Source organism: Panthera uncia (genome assembly GCF_023721935.1).
Source record: "Panthera uncia isolate 11264 chromosome B2 unlocalized genomic scaffold, Puncia_PCG_1.0 HiC_scaffold_24, whole genome shotgun sequence".
Lineage (NCBI taxonomy): Eukaryota > Metazoa > Chordata > Mammalia > Carnivora > Felidae > Panthera > Panthera uncia.
The window spans coordinates 117,438,059-117,447,231 of record NW_026057580.1 but is presented as its reverse complement, the minus strand read 5'-3'; the positions used below and the strand labels follow the sequence as shown (position 1 = coordinate 117,447,231).

Below are 9,173 nucleotides of genomic sequence, written 5' to 3'. Positions count from 1 at the left end.
AAAAGGAATTGGCCTCCATTCTAAACCAAATGAATCCTGCCTTTAGAATGGAGACTGTTTTGAGGCAAAGACCCCCAAATTCCCCAAATTGAACAGTAAGGACTGTAGGGTTATTCATTTGCTGAAAGCAGTACTCAGCATTCCAAAGGTGGAAACGCTTACTCTCTAGTTTAAACCAAAGAGGGCGCAGTCTCACGTTCTGGTTCCTAAACCCCTAACCTGGTTTTCGCACAAAATGAAGAAAAAGCCAAACGCGCGCATTTTCGTGGTACAGTCAGTGCTCGTTCAGCGTTTTCAAGAGGTAGTTACACTGAGAATGAAAAGTCCACCAGTCCCGCGGCAGAGTCCCTGTGGAAGGGGTGTTGAGTTTAAGGCACGTTGACTAATTCTTTGATACCCCCCCCCCCGACGTGAGCGGGAGCGGGACTGAGTGATTTGCACTTGGCCAGTAGTATTCCGTGGAGCTAACCTTACATCACGTCCTCGACTAATCACAGAAGGCCGTGGGCTCCCTCCCTGCTCCCTTCCTGGGAACACTCACCCTGGGGCCGCCGGCCGCCATGTTGTGAGGACACTCAAGCCGCCCCAGGGAGAGGTCGGTGCGGTGAGGAGTGGATGCCTCCTGCCCGCTGCCAATGAAGAACCAGGAACTCTTCCCAAAGGCCATGCAAATTCCACCTTAGCAAGGGGTCCTCCAGCCTTCAGATGGCCCTCACAGCACCCTCGGCAGGGACTCTGAGTCAGACACACACACACACACACACACACGAAGCCACGCTAACCCTGACCTGCAGGCACTGAGATAACAAACATCTATCGTTTTAAGCTGCAAAGTTTGGGGTAAGCTGTCAAGAAGCAGCAGATAACTAATACAGAAAGGGAGAAAAATATCCCTCCTCCCGCCATCCCTGAGTTCACAGGAAAACATGGACGGAGCGAGCACAAAGTGTGTGTTGAGTGATACAGGCAGGTCTGGGTTCTTGACGTTTCAGTTACTTCAGAGTTTTCTTTCCCTTGGGTGTGCACGTATTACTCACATGTCCATGAACCTTTTCCCTTTTCTACTCATCTGAGAAATCCCCGAGGTTGACAGTGAGAAGCAGAGTCAGAATGCACAGGCACGACAAGGACTGACCCTCAAACACTCCCCGCCCCATTTTCCTCGCCACATCTTCCTTCCACTCTTGGCCAAGGTTTTGGGGTTATCCATGATGAGGCTCTGGGGGTTTGATGGTGGGGTTCGTGGGGTCTGGAGCTGATGGCCAAGAAGGAATTCCTGAAGAGTCTTTGGTGCAAAAAGGTGATTTTATTAAAGCCTGGGGATAGGATCCGTAGGCAGAAAGAGCTGCCCTGTAAGTGTGTGTGGGGGTGGGGGTGGGGGGAGGGTGACCGTTTCATGGAGTCGGGAGATAAAGCCAAGAGGGAGTTTCCAAAGAGACTTTCACAAGCTCAAGGCTTCCTGGAGGCCTGGCTATTGTCAAGCCAAGGTTGTTTTTCCCTCTAGCAAAGGAGTTCCTGGAGACAGACACATTTTACTCTGCCAGCCTCAACAATTCCTCAATGGGCTGCAGGTTATAAGGAAATTTAATTTTGTCTGCCATTTCCTTCGGCCTTTGTTTCCCGCATCACTTACTAAGTTTCAAGTTTAAGGTTGTAATACACTTCAGTCATCCAAAGGGGCCTTGGTGATGGATGAGTTTCAAGTAACTGTCAAATACTTCTGTTTATCCTAAAACTCTTCATCGTAATAATGATAGCAATACGTACTGTATATTCTGAGATTCTGATACATGGTGCTATTGTCAAGTACCGAAACGACAGTACTTGAGGTATTATATATAATGTTGATATCATTATACCGTTATTTTTACAATTTTTTAAGTTAAAAAATTAAAATCTAAATCCTTTACATTTTAAATACTTAAAACAATGACATTTATCATCAAAATACTTTTCTGCTTGTTCTTTTTAGCAATGACCTCAGCAGACTCCCAGCTGATGTAAAAGGACCTGTGTCTTGGGGCACCCGGGTGGCTCAGTCGGTTAAGCCTCCGACTTCGGCTCAGGTCACGATCTCGCGGTCCGTGAGTTCGAGCCCCGCGTCGGGCTCTGTGCTGACAGCTCGGAGCCTGGAGCCTGTTTCGGATTCTGTGTCTCCCTCTCTCTGGCCCTCCCCCATTCATGCTCTGTCTCTCTCTGTCTCAAAAATAAATAAACGTTAACAACAACAAAAAAACCACCTGTGTCTGAATTAGCCTCTTTTCAGGTCTAATCCGGCTTTCCTGTGCGGTTTGAGACCCCACTTGGAAAGATCAGGACCAGTTTGAAACCTCGCTTGGAGAGATCAGCATAGGTTTGTAGGGACAGTTGTCGGTCCCGGGGCTGGGGCCAGCTCAGTGCCCCCCACACGGGTCAGAAGAACACAGGAGCCCAAAGCAAAGCCTTGGTTCTGGCCAGTTTGCCCTGTGCCTGTTGCAAAACAAAATGAGGACCCCCCCAGATGGTTTACTTGTTTTAGGTGACCAATGGAAGACAAATCCTACTCCAGACTCCATAGCAAAATATCAAGAGCTGAGGTGCATAAGATTCTCTGCCTAAAAATTCATTCTTATTTTCTGCTAGGTGTCTCTTTCAGCCCCAGGAGACGGGAAGCCAAGCGAAAAGCCGTGAGAAGCCGTGGTCTCCAGCTAGTTCTTCTGCAAGACGGTCGCAGGTATGGGTGGCAGCTCCCTGGCTGAAATCCTCTGATCCTTGCAGACTTTTTTTATTGTTTATTTATTTCTGAGAGAGGGAGAGAGAGAGTGGGGGAGGGGCAGAGAGCGAGGGAGACACAGAATCCGAAGCGGGCTCCTGGCCCCGAGCCGTCAGCACAGAGCCCGACATGGGGCTCGAACTCACGGACTGTGAGCCTCAGTCGGACGCTTAAGGAACTGAGCCCCGCAGGTGCCCCGCAGAAGGGATGTTTTAACGAATAAATGGGACTGTGTATAGAAAGCACGTGATATTTAGTTCCCTACCTTTGTTTTTTATGCCCCCCGTTTCCATCTTTCTAAATAAGAATTTGTAAGTGGGGGAGATCTAATGCCTGCTGTGAAATTCTATGTAGGTCTTTTGGAGAGAGGAAGCTAATTCACATCTTGGGTCTTGCAGATGTTCTAGAAGGAGCCTCAGCCTGAGGCGAAGGAATGGGACCAGGCTCCCCAAAGGCATCCCAAAGGGCCTGCATGGACTTTATTCCGGGTCCCCTTACGTCGCCCAGGAAGGGAGGGGACACACCTTCTCCTGCCACTTCTCCCTAAGCTTATACATACTGTGTCAACACAAAATGAGTCCCCTCATTCCTATCAGGGGTTTTCCAGGGGCCCGCGGGGCACAGTGTGGACGCAGAGTTGTGTGGACTGATGGCAGGATGAGAATCGTGCTGGGTCACGGGCACACGGGTTGCAAGGGGGCAGTATCAGAGTCACAGATGACTTGCACCCTGCATCCTCCTAAGGGCTCTGCCCACCTTCCTCTGCCTGGTATCCCTCCCTCGCTAGCATCCCAGTGACGGCCTTTCCCTCGTCCTCTGTCTCCTGGGGCCGCCACTCCACTCTCTGTGGCCCATCCCGGTGCTCCTAGGCCAGTGTGACATTGCCCCCTAGGGGACATTTTCAGCACGGTGTCACGTTCCCAGTCGTCTGTGGCAAGAATGCTAAACCTCCTGTCGTGAAGGGGATAGTCCCACAGGTAGAAAACCTGCTTCTAACTGTGTGCACAGTATCGAAGCCTGTTTTACCCACAAACACCAGTTTTCATGCACAGTCTTTTTTTTTAAGTTTATTTATTTATTCTGAGAGAGAGAGCGTGTGCACGCACAAAGTGGGGAGGGACAGAGACAGAGAGAGAGAATCCCAAGCACGCTCCTCTCTGAGAGGGCCTGATCCTGGGCTCGAACCTACAAACTCCACGATCATGACCTGAGCAGAAATCAGGAGTCAGACACTCCACTGACCGAGCCACCCAGGTACCCCTCTTCATGCACAGTCTTTTTTTTTTTTTTTAATTTCTTTTAATGTTTATTTACTTTTGAGAGAGGGAGAGGGAGACAGAGTGCAAGGCAGGGAGGGGCAGAGAGGGAGACAGAATCCGCAGCAGGCTCCAGGCTCTGAACTGTCAGCTCAGAGCCTGACACGGGGCTCGAACCCACGGACCATGAGATCATGACCTGAGCTGAAGTCAGATGCTTCACCGACTGAGCCACCGAGGCGCCCCTCTTCATGAACAGTCTTAACGTGCTTCGAATGTCCCCTCGAATCCACGAGCACCCGACGTGAAGGCACATTGCCGTGCACTTTGTCTGAAACTTCCACCGACTTGCGTTATTCGAGTCACCGTGACGTCTGGCTGTCGGCCCACAACACTAATTATTGTAGCTGGTGACCTCACGTGTAGCGAGTGGCCAACCAGCAGCAGACTACTCCATGGAACCTTCCAGATTATTGTCCCCAAGCATCCACATATAAAAATACACATTATTTTATTAAATTATTGTATAAGGTTCCCCAGAGCAGCTGGACCGATGGGATAAATGTGAAGATATACATGAGAGGAGATTTTTAAGGTGTTGGCTCACAGGGTCATGGGGGCTGAGAAGTCCCACGACCTGCCATCTGCAAGCTGGAAATCCGCGCAGACCAGTCTGAGGGCAGCAGAAGCTGAGAGGAGAACGTCCCAGCTCAACGGCGAACCAGAAAAGGGGCGCAAATTCTCCTCTGCCTTTTCTCTTCGGGCCCCCACGAGGCCGGACGAGGCCCCTCACGCTGGGGAGGCCGTCTGCGTTACAGAGTCACAGGCTCAAATGTGGATCTCACCAGAACGCCCCGTCCCAGACACAGCCGGGATGGCGTCTACTCGGGGCACCACGGACGGCCAGGCTGACACAAAACATGAGCCACCACATTGGCTTTCCTTCCACTCCTCCTTCCCACGAAAGGAAGGCATCAGATTGCTTTTCGCAGCGGCACGCGATCTGTGAGTCCATCTCAAGACCGTAAAGGAGGGTCACAAAATATCTGTCGGGGTGGAGCGTGTGGGACCCATGGAGGTGAAGCCGTGGTCCCCTACCCTCAAGGGCGAGGCCACGTCCGTCAGGCCCCCTTACAGCTCTAACAAGAGTCTATTTCTAATGGCGAGATTTCAGAAAACAGGACAGCAAATTCAGGGACAGGTGGGCGATTTTCTGGGGCCCCCTCGAACCATCCCTCACGGACGGCACCGGATTCCGAATTCACAACACAAACGGCATGTTAATAAGCTGGGCCCAGACTTGTTGAGTCTGAAATAATGGTTCCTTTTGAGCCAAGCGCGGGATCAAACGCGCGGTTCTCAGGCAGGAGGAAAGGGCTCCTGTCCTGTCCGTGGGCGTTTGGGCGGAGGGAGGGGCCGATGTGCACCTTCAAGGTCGGCGCTCTCCCGGTCCACGCTGCCGAGGTGGGCAGTGCTCGGCCTATGGCCTCGAGGATTTTTTGTTTACTTGTCTCCTCTGATGCCTCACGCAGCTCCAATCGGCTCTAGGGAGACTCGTGTTGGATCGTGCACACACTGACCCGCGGTCTGGAAGCCGCCCAGGCCCTCTCTGCCTCTGCACAGGTGACTGGGGACACAGCAAGGAGGGGCGGACGGCGCCTCAGTCCCCATCAGTGCACCACATCGGTGGACAGTTAGTGGGGGCTCCGGGGAGAGAGATCCCTGTTTTTTGTCCCAATGAGCCAGGAAGCCACACACGAACTGGAATCTTCGATATGCACCTGGCTGCTTCGAAGGCCGTCCCTGCAGAGCTGACGGCTCCCCAGCCATCGTGCGCAAGGCCTAACGGGAACCCCGGCCGTTTGTGCTCCAAGACCCAAGGGGGCCGCTCGGGACACGGCCTCGTTTGGTTTGGAAAGCCACCTTCAAGTAGCTGTCCGTTGTTCAGGGACAGCACGCGGTTTCTGTGCTTTCCTACTTGGGGTTTCCGGCCGAGTTAGTGAAAAACAGGCTCTCACCTGCCGCCCTGGCGGTTTTTCCACGGTGCTTCAGGAAATTGCCCGATTTGCGGGAGATCAGATGTGGAGGGAGGACCGGGAGGGAGGGAGACCCCATTGCTGTCCCCTCTGCCGGGCTCCACGCGCCCCCTGGGAGGTGGGGGGCAGGCCTGCTGGGGGAGGCTCCCGGTCCCTGACCCCTAGGAGAGGTAAGCCGCCAGCCGTCCTCCCAGGCACCTGCCTGGAGTTAGTGGTTCGTAGACCTCAGCCATGGGCGTTCTCATGCTCCTTCTCGAATTTTCGCTGCTCCACAGGGGAGGACCCTGGGCTTCGGAACTTAAGCCTGAGAGAAAGCGTGGGTGGGGTGTCAGGCTGAGGGGGTTGGGCGTGTGACCCCGATCGCCGCGTGTGGGTGGCCTCATTCTCCACTCCCCACCTGGCAGGCCAGCCCAGGGTACTGCGTCTGGCTGACGGAAAGTGGGCAGATGAGCCTGCGCTCCTGCTGGCTGGGTCTATCTGGAACCTTCCGAAAGGGAGGGGGGACCCTTCTCCTGCCTCGTTCTCTGACTGAATGGGGGGGGGGGGGATGGCCTGCGGGAGTGGAAGGGTAGAGGCACGGGAGGACTCCCGCATGACCACAAGGGAGGGGACACCACGGGACCCCAGCATGACTGACAGAAGGTCACTTACTGATGGGGAACACTGGGTTTTTCTAAGCAAAACCGAACTTTCTTGGACAAGCACTGAGAATGGAGAGTCTACGCGTCGGGGGAGGGAGTCCGGCTCCAAACACGGGCTGTCGCGCCCTCTCCAAGGCTTCCGTTTCCCCTCCGCACGACGGGGAGGGGCAGCGACTCCCTGCTGCGTCCCAGCCAAGGTCACAGGACTTGAACCTCCGGGTGCTCCTTGGCCAACGTCTGGCCTCCTGGGCGCCTGATAAATGTTTGCTTCCCTCCTCTTCGGGCGGCCTCTCCACCTGTCCCATGACCTCAGCGGCCTTTCTCGGAGCCTCGTCCACCCCTGCGTTGGGTCACGTGTGTGAGAGGAAAATCGTCGCACCTGCCCGTGGCCGTGCCCTGCCCTCTGTCCTTTGCGGTAACATCTCACCTCGCACCCGGGACACGCGGGTCTGTCGACAAACCTCCACCAACTGATGGAAGAGCCTGGGTCCCACCGTTACCGGGGGGATGAGCTGCCCCAGTGGGAGCCAGACTGAAATCCCACCGCAACAGCTCGTAACGACGCAGCCCCGCCGAGCTCACATTCAGGCAGGACACGCTGAGCGCGGGCTCCCAGGGGGAAGAGAGCGCGGCCCCCGGGGCCCCGCGTTTTAAAAACTAACTTACTTTGGCCCGGCTTTACGCAGGAACAATGGACAAGCGAAACCTGTCCGCGTAAGGCGTGACGTTCTGACCCAGGGGTACCTGGGCCACGGCTCCCGCGACCGAGGCGATGAACACATGCATCTGACACACTTACTGCGGATCTGGTCTCCGGGCACGTTCAAGTTCGCAATACTGTGAACGGCACTCGGCGTGCCGCACCACCGGCCCCCAGAACTCACTCGTCCTTCACCTGGGAGTCGGGACCCCAGCCCCAGGGCGGGCAGGCACCGTTGCACTGCCTGGGGCCGTCAGCCCATTTCCATCCCACAGGCGGGGAGCGTGCGTGTCCGTCCGTCTGTGCGGAGCTTTCCCACCTGCCACGACGCCCCCAGGCTCGTCCCTGCCACGGCGGCACGACTTCCTCCCTTCTCGTGGGGTGGCCGCACGGTATCCACCCCCCCCCCCCAGACCAGGTCCCCGCCTGACGGAGGAAGTACGGACACTCGCTCAGGGTCAGAGCGTCTGGAAGCCCGGAGCCCCCTCTGAGGTGGGTGCCGGCAGGTGCCCCGCTGCACGCGAGGGGGACTCGGGGACAGGCCAGCGGAGGAAGCCCTTCCAAGGAGAACCACCAGGCACAGCCAAGTGCCCGGGCTCAGATGCAGCGCGCACCCCTGAAGATGCACACGGGTTCGTGTCCACACCGTCTGAACATCGCACACGCTGCGTGGACGTCACACGCACGCTTCTGTGGGATGTACGTCACACGCGCGCTTTCGCACAACGTCACACACGCGCTTATTCGCTACGTACACGTCACACACGTACGCTTATTACCACGTATACATCACACGTACGGGCATCACACGTACGTCACAGACGCATAGCACGTCTCCATCGCACACACACACGCCGCGTGTGCATCATGCACACACGAGTGCGTCTCCCACGACTCCCTCACTATGCACTGGCTGTGTGCCGTATGTCGCATCGTTGTGGTCACACCCGCCCCGAACGCCTCCTCTCCTGGGTGTGGGGTCCACACCCGCTGCCAGCTGGGATCCGCCCCTTCTCTCGAATAGACATGAACTCCGAACGCCCCGGATGCGATGAGACGACGTGCACGGGCTGAGGCGAGGATCTCCCTCCGTAAGCTGGGTCTTGCGAAGGGGACCCCCCCTGGTGTCCGGAGGGTGCGCTGGCTGAGCTGGGGAGACCGGCTCCCGTCCCCTCCGGCGCGGCGGCCAGACTCCGCCTGAGAGCAGACGCGAGCAGCCAGCAGCGGAAAAGCGGGCGCGTGTAGTCAGTCTGCGTGCACGGGAACCTGCAGAAAGGGACGCGAAGCCGTGAAGGAGCGCACGGGCACCGGCGTGTGCACACCAGGGCACGCGCGCCGTCCTGCGCAGGAACGCGGAGCCGCGGGCTCACGCGGGGCCCGCTCTGGCCGGGGGTGGGGGTGGTGGGGAGAGGGGGTGGGCAGGGCGCCGGGGAGGCGGGCGACAGCGACAGCGGATGGGTTGTTGTAGCAGGTCCGTTCGTCCAGGTGCGTTTCGTGTCGGGATTACCGTCGGCAATTGCCGCCTCCTGGACCAGGATGTCCTCTTCCTGGTGGGGGAGGGTCCAGGAAATCTCACCTCTTGCGTTTAGCTAGGACGAGGGAGGGCAGGGAGCCCCCCCTGCACCTGCTGCTTCCCTCGAGCGGAACAGTCGGCATAGTTAGGGGCATAGTTAAGGCGTGTTCTGAACCCCTTCAAGAGTCGGCAAGGATATCAAGAAGCTGAGAGGTGGTGGGCTTGAGAGACGGAGCCAGCGGTGAAGACGGGGGGGGGGGGGGGGGGGGGGGGGG

The 9,173-nt window shown here is 56.5% G+C and overlaps 1 long non-coding RNA gene across 1 annotated transcript; it reads right to left on the bottom strand.

Moving 5' to 3' along the window:
* Window positions 1–5,268: 5,268 nt before the first annotated feature.
* On the bottom strand, window positions 5,269–7,337 carry LOC125939063 (uncharacterized). Its single transcript, XR_007462927.1, has 2 exons — window positions 7,113–7,337; window positions 5,269–7,025 (listed from the first exon to the last, which is right to left on the bottom strand). It is a non-coding gene; the product is annotated as an uncharacterized LOC125939063 (long non-coding RNA).
* Between the last annotated feature and the right edge of the window lie 1,836 nt (window positions 7,338–9,173).